The sequence below is a fragment of the Papaver somniferum genome, chromosome 8 (assembly GCF_003573695.1).
Source record: "Papaver somniferum cultivar HN1 chromosome 8, ASM357369v1, whole genome shotgun sequence".
NCBI lineage: Eukaryota > Viridiplantae > Streptophyta > Magnoliopsida > Ranunculales > Papaveraceae > Papaver > Papaver somniferum.
Window position 1 is genome coordinate 102576270 of NC_039365.1, and position 7950 is coordinate 102584219.

Below are 7950 nucleotides of genomic sequence, written 5' to 3' on the forward strand. Positions count from 1 at the left end.
CTTAGAAATTTATGTGATCTTGGCACATTCAAACTCTGTAAAAGAGGTAATTTTACACTGGTTTATCAACATAATAAATCAAATAACAACACTAGATTGTATAAGAAAACAATCTCCAAAGTTAAGAGGATATAAACCGAAAATAAATCAAACATAAACAAAATCAAGCAAAGAGTTTAGCAAGACACACAAACAAACACATTGTTCAAGACACACAAACAAACATAAACTAACACTAGATTGTTCAAGACCAAACTAATACTATATAAGAAACACACGATCACTCGGTCCTTGGCTTCTTGTGTACCCTCTTCTTCGTTTCGCCCCACAAGTCTTTTGCCTATGGATCTTCTATTTTGTCTATCTTTTTCTCGATTTTCTCCATTTCTTTATGGGTCAACACCTCTCCTTTCTTGTTCTTTTTCTTAAAGAACTTTAACAAATTTCCTATTCGCTGACGTTGTTGTCATATTTTTAAACATGTACTTAGTATGTACATTTATATAAGTTCATAGATATAGATTAAAAGAATAATAAATGAACAACAAGTACGTACCAACAACGTAAGGATCTTTTGTTGTCTGAGTACAATAAGTTCAGCCGGAGTTGTGGAGGGAGGTGTTGCTTGTGGGGGAACTTCTATGTTAGTTGGGCGTACAATATAAGGATGCGAGTACTTCCGATTACCTCTGAGAAAGGTTGGTTCGGTCTCATAACCGTTTTCCGCCAATTCCAAACCAACCCTATACAACACAAGTCCCCGTTCTTCCCTTTCCCTCCAATGTGAAAGAATGGAATTTGGGTTGTAAACTACCAAAGTATGGTTCTCATTTGCTTGGCATTAAGGAAAGTCATGAGAGAATTTCTGATAAGATGTATCCGTAAGATCTTTATGCTTGTACCCAAGTTGGCAGTAAGGAACTTCTATGTTAGTCGGGGTACAGTAAGTTCAGCCGGAGTTGTGGAGGGAGGTGTTGCTTGTGGAGGAACTTCTATGTTAGTCGGGCGTACAATATAAGGATGCGAGTACTTCCGATGACCTCTGAGAAAGGTTGGTTCGGTCTCATAACCGTTTTCTGCCAATTCCCAACCAACCCTATCTAACACAAAGTTATGAGAGAATTTCTGATAAGATGTATCCGTAAGATCTCTCTGCTTGTACCCAAGTTGGCGCATTACACGGCGAGGGTTGTGCATAACAAATCCTTTTGGATGAAATAACGGTCCGTTGTAAAATCAAACATTGTCACGCCTTGCAAAGTGAACTCCTCTGGCATTCTTATATGGGTCAAACACAACATCTTGGGAATCCACGGAGTCCAAAGCCAATCTCATTGTGAATAACCGTTTCCTGTTATTGGGGTAATGTTGAAGTAGTATTTCTGAGCTAGAGCCTCATGGTGTTGATATTCACTTGCAGTCTTCAATCCTTTATACCCTATGAAAAATTTTGGGAAGTGTTCATAAGCCCACACCTATGCCAATGAAATGCATAAGAATAAAAATTAATTATAAAATAATTAGAAACTAACAAAATTAATGACAATGATGACAAAATAACTAGTTCACTATACCTGAATTAAAGTGACATAACCATTAAATTGACGGGCGTTCGCCTTAGAAGTTATACGCATTTCTGCCAAAAAAGTAGTGCCCCATGAATACTCATAGACCCTATCCAAGGGATCCAAGTATTGTAGATTGTTCATATGCACCCTGTTACCATTAGCGTCAGGGAATATAACGGAGCCCAAGGTGAACAACAGATAAGCAGCGGCAGTTTGCTGAACTTGTTCATGATTAAATTCCTTGTCCTTCGTATTCCTAAACAATTGAACGAGATTAAAGAATGTGATAATCTTTGTCCGGGAACGGTCTGTCTTGTACATATTTTCCATAGTCGTTTCCTTGTCCCACTTTGTCCCATTCTAGGTCCTTACAGTGATATCCTTCCTTAAGACTTTTCCAAGAACCTCTAGACCTAGTATTCTTTGGACATCTTCAGGGATAATGGTCATCTCGCAAAAAGGAAAATGCATGGTATCAGTTTCACAAAAAAACCTCTCCAAAAAGCATTTTGCCGTGACGGAATCAGTGGCCACATAATTTTCTACCGCGGGATACAACCCAGATGCTCTGACTATTGCTTGAACTTAGGGATACTCTAACTCCAAAGGCCATATATCACTTGATTGATGGCGGATAACATGGAAGGCTTTCTTGTGATCCTATAAAAGCACACCAAACTAAATTAAATTCACTTGATCATAGATAAATAATATAATAACAAGATGCAAACGTCTTACATAAGTTTGATAGATCCAACGAGCCCAAGAGTGCTTGTAGTCAAATAAGAGTTGCGGGTTTATCGGTTGACCCCACTGTTTTCCATCATCGCGGTCTGGAACCATGTCATATCTTGTAAGAAGGTGGGCTGGGTCCTTTTTACTTTCTCTTAGGGATTCATCTCCGAAATCAGGTCGTCCTAAGCCACCTTCTTGTGAGAATGAGCCACCTTCTTCTGAGGATGAGCCACCTACTCGGTCCGGTTTAGGAAATTTTTGCCACTCATCATCATCATCACTGCTTGTTGCCCATGTACGCTCCCGAATGATGACCTTAGCACGATCTGGATCAGAACGACTACGTCGAGCACGAGAAGACTTAGATTTTACTTCTTCAACAGCTTTGCCCTTTCCTTTCGTCATTTGTGATGCTCTATACCTACGTCCCAATATGTAAACTGAGTTATAAACAGGAAGCCGACATGTATATTAAACATACAGTCAGTACCTGCAGTTGTGCCGGTGTACTAAATGATTAAAATCCAATGCCAGTTTTCTTGAATTTTATACAAATTAAGGGAATGAAAACCGGCATGGTTAGTAAACATATCGACATTTCCGGCGGTGGTGCCGATATGGTAAAATAGAGATATCCTATGCCGGAAGTGGTGGAATTTTGGTACATAGTTTTTAACAGAAGAAGCAAATAAAGACGGCATGACATTGATTAAATATACAAAACCGGCACAGAAAACCGGCATAGTATGCAATTAAATTTATATGCCGGCAGTTTCATGCAATAAAAGAGAGATACAAGATATATAATCTGGCATGGTTTTTAAATTGAATTCTACCGCGAAACAAACATGCAACTCAATTTCAATTGACTAAATTGCAATTTCAAAATTTTATTTTAGTGTACTAGAAAGACTAATCAAGCAAGTTTCAATTTGTGTTTTCTAGTATGGGATAAACCCTAAAAATACTTCAATTCAACATAGACATCACTTACCGCATCAAATTTGTTATTTCCTCCTCACCAACAGACTCTTCAGGCACTTGTTGCGCTTTTGATTTCGATTTACCACCGTCATCAACATATTCTTCAGGATTGGGTTTGGGTACATGTGAACAATATATATATATATAAGAAGCAGTAAACTTTGTTTTTAAGTTCATAATAAGGGTACATGTGAACAATATACATAAGAACATAAGTTTAAAAACAAAATTACCTGGAGTAGGGTGAAATTCCCGACAAATTGGTTTGTAACAGCCTTGAAGGCCCTTCTCATCTCCGCCATCAAATATGCCATTGATGCGTGTCATGAGTGCAATCAAATTAAATCACTTATTTCCACACAATTAAATGGTAATATAATGGAAGTAAGGATCTTTCCCACGAAGAGCAGGGAGTTTAGTTGTCATAAAGGTCATAAATGGAGGGATTTTGTTTTAGATTGTAAACAAAGTAAATAAAGCAATTGAAATTGAGTTGCAAGCAATGGAGAGAAATATGATCAGGGAATACTTCTTCGTTACTAAATAGTCATCAAAGTATCATATTCATTTATTCTTTATCATTCACAGATTATTATCAACCGTAGGAAAACAGCTAGCGCAGTGCTATCCTCAAAATTCCTTAAGTCACTGGACACCGAAGTGCTCGAATGCCAGATTCTATTCTATAAACCACCTAGAAGTAGCGCACTCTAACTGTAATTTGGTCGAATGCTTTATATTTTGTGAATTTAGGTCAATCCTAGTAGTTGAACTCTTAGCGCAAGGTTCACTTTCTAGTGTTGTTTCTACTTGCGATTGCTCCACGGAATCCCTCTGCAAGGTTTCACAATTTCTACTCGTGTAGAGAATTATTCAACAATTACGGATATCCTAATTCTCTACTAGCATTAGGTTAACTAATAAACTAGTTCAGTTGTCCACCTAAACAATTTATCAATCAATCATAATACTATTTATAGTAAAAATAATCAATAACCATGTGAAGAGTTAAAATAGATTTATATACTAAATTGAATCATATATTAGAAATTAGAATTTATCCCCAATCACTAAGAAGTTTAGCTACTCATGGGATTAGTGAAACCCATGAGATACATATGATAAAAGTAAGAGAAATAATTACGGTGATGAAAATAGCTCCAAAACCCTACGTTTCTCCTCTTGTGTTCTTCTCTCCAAAAGCTTGATAAATAATTAAAAGATATCTCCAAGAATATTAGAAGGGTTTCTTATAGAGTACCCAAGTTGTAGGTGCGCCCTTTCTCCAAAGGGGAAATTAGGGGGAGACCAAAAAAAAAATTCTCATTCTAAGGCCCACAATTAATTTTAGGTACCTTGACACCCATAATTATATGAAATTATTAAAAATGTATGCATGACGGATTATGCATCCGCATGATGGGTTATGCATCAGGGGTATAATTGGTAACGCAACTTGGATATAGCATATCTAAAAATCCGCGCCTTGGAATTTTACAAATTTTATATCGTTGGAAATCTTTTTAAGAGAGCTACGCAACGAGTACAAACAAAAATAAAAAAAATGTTTTTCACGAAAAAATCGGAGGTGATCATCATTTTAGGCAAAATTTCGAAAACTGACTACATAACCATTATGCAGCCACCAAAAAAGATGCATAACACATTCTACAGACGCATAACGAATTATGCAACCATTTTCTCAACTGCATAACAAATTATGCATCTGCATAACAAAGTTATGCATCTATAACAAGTTATGTAGCCATTGTTTTGGTTGATTTTAGTGCGTACATAAAAAATTGATGCATAATGCATTATGCAAACATATTTTCGGATGCATAACAGGTTATGCATCTATTTTATCGATGCATAAAAGATTGTGCAACAAATTTCTCGATGCATAATGCATTATGCAGCCATATTTTCGGATGCATAACAGGTTATGCATCAATTTTCACGACTGCATAACATGTTGTGCAGATATTTTTGTAGGTGCATGACAAGTTATGCAGTCTTTGGTTTTGTTGGTTTCAATAGTGACGAAAAAGTTGATGCATAACGTGCTATGCAACGGTTTTCTGGACTGCATAACAAGTTATGCAACAAATTTTGTAGATGCATAACAGGTTATGCAACCAATTCCATAGCTCATAACATATTATTCAAATATACAAATACTAACATACTTTCCTAATGTAAAACAAATTCCACTATTTGCAATTGAGTTCAAGTTCTATCCAAGTAAATTGCAATTTGATCAAAAGCGTGACTGGAAACTCGTATATCCCGCCGCCAATTTTATCTTCTGACTTGTACCACTTCATGATTCATTGAAGCTTTTGGATTCCCAGTTTTAATTTCAACATCCGGCATCCGAAACTAGTGCCACCAGATTGTTATTTCTGCAACCTTTTCGCATAAAAAAACGGCCAAAGCTACCTTTTCTTGGCTGGCTTATCGGCACAAACAGACCCAAAGCTAACCAATCTATGCACATATCTTCTCTTCATGTGGTTATCAAAAACATCCATTGGCCATTGTGTAATACCCCTCCTAGACAGTCGTCGAGCAGTGGCTACAACAGGCAAGAAAATAGTGCAATCGCAGCTACAAATTTGTTTGTTGCTCTCAACTGAGACCACTTCGAAACCTTGGCAGTAACATGCCTATTTCCACTGACTTTCACCAAACCTGAACCCAATCTCAAACCAAACTTCCTCTCCCCAATTAACTCCTGAAAAAACACCGCTAACCCCTTAATATACTAATGTCAGCACTAAAATGGCTTTGCTCATTGTTGACACGAAAAATCCGAACCCCGTAATTTAAACAAAAGCAATATACTAGAGATAGACTTACCTTTCTCTCCAATGTAACCGCATCCTCTATGACCCTTTTTAGTAGAACGCCCCACAATGAAGATTGAATCAATGTTTTTTTGATGAAAATCCTTTTTCATTGTTGCATTCTAAAAGAGTTGCAGGAGCAACATTGGTTATTATGTCAGTAGAAGTCATCACAAATTCTAAGATGGTTGCACCCCATCCGGATACTCATTATCTTCAGCATTCTGCGAATTCAATTGTCAAAACTTCAAAATTAGTGATTGCACAGTGCACCGTAAAATACAAAACAAATACAGCAACAATAAATCACAAACACAATCACTAGGTAATCCGGTAAGTAGACTTATCACTCAATTACCAGCAAAGCCATCATTTAGTAGCCAGAATTCTTCCGTGTAAATCCCATCTCGTTTTCCTCCTCTTGCTCAAAAAAATTATATGAAACAAAAATTAACACAGTAAACCGAATTACTAAATGATATCCATCAATTCGATCAAAATAAGATCAGTTTGGAAGATGTATATATCAAACAAATTGCATCTAAAAATTTCTGATAAAAAATGAAACATTTCTCAATCATTTGACTCAAGTTTTGAACCGAGAACTTAATTGGCAAACAAACATGTAGAGAAACTTTGGGTCAATTTCGATAAGAACCACGAACTTTACAAACACAAAGCAAACAAAATGTGCCCTAATTTTCAAATCGAATAGAGTTCTTCTGCTGTGAAGGGAGGGTAGATAGATAGAGAGATTGAGGAGATAATTATACGAAGGAAAGATTAACTCCTTACCTGGATCATGAAGAGCTCCTTAGCCAAATCCTGAAGACTTTGTCTTCTCCACTGTTTAGTTTCTTCTCAATTGCTCAAGAACTGGTAATTGCAACAGAAACCCAATAACAAATTCTTCTCAATTGCTCAGTCACCAACAACAATTCATATTCACTGATTTGATTTTTAGGATTTTCCCGATGGATAATTTTGCTCATCGGGAACACACAGTAGAACGGAGAGGAAGAAGAAAATGAATTAAAGAAGAAGAAGAAGAAAAAAAAAATAAGAAAGACAGAAACCTAATTTTGTAAACTATGGGTTTGGGAGAAATTTTTTCATAGAAAATGGATGCGAGCATGAGTTTTACTGGGCGTGGGTTTTTCAGTGGAGAAAATCTGAAAAAATGGGTTTGTCTGTAGTTTTCACTTCTCCAAATCCCGGTCGAAACAAGATGTTAAACTTGCCAAAATTCCACCAAAAGCTAGCCAAACTCGTGTGGAATAACCAAACTCACGGCCACACAGTCTTCATGGGCTCGGATATGAACAACAAATAGTCCAGCCGAAATCAACTCTCAATTTCATTTGGCTTGTCAGTCTTCCGGAACTGACACCCTATTCTTCTTCCCTCGTTACGGCCAGATTATTCCATCCGTGTGTTCTCCTGTATCTTTTCTCAAAATTTTCTTTTCAAACACGGTTGGGTTTTCCCATACGCAAACTCTCCTGAAACTTTTGCTCTTTTCTTTTCATTCTCGACGGGTAAGACTTTCTAGCCGTAATAACTCCTGTGGCTTTTATCTATTTCTTTCCTTTCTTGATCTTCATCCCGAGACAACACCATTTTCTGTTTTCAAACTCGAGCTGAACTGAACCCATCGCCTGCTGCTATCATCATGATCACCACTGCCAGTACAGACCAAACCATTACCATCATTCCTCATAACCCATCGAGAATGGAAGCAACCACACAATTCAGGCCATCTCCTTCATATTCACGACAACCACAGCAGAACCCAACTCCAAACTTCAGTCCGT

General features: G+C 37.1%; 1 long non-coding RNA gene across 1 annotated transcript; it reads right to left on the reverse strand.

Moving 5' to 3' along the window:
• Window positions 1–5415: 5415 nt before the first annotated feature.
• On the reverse strand, window positions 5416–7244 carry LOC113301370. The gene is made up of 3 exons (XR_003336253.1): window positions 6495–7244; window positions 6150–6360; window positions 5416–6024 (listed from the first exon to the last, which is right to left on the reverse strand). It is a non-coding gene; the product is annotated as an uncharacterized LOC113301370 (long non-coding RNA).
• Between the last annotated feature and the right edge of the window lie 706 nt (window positions 7245–7950).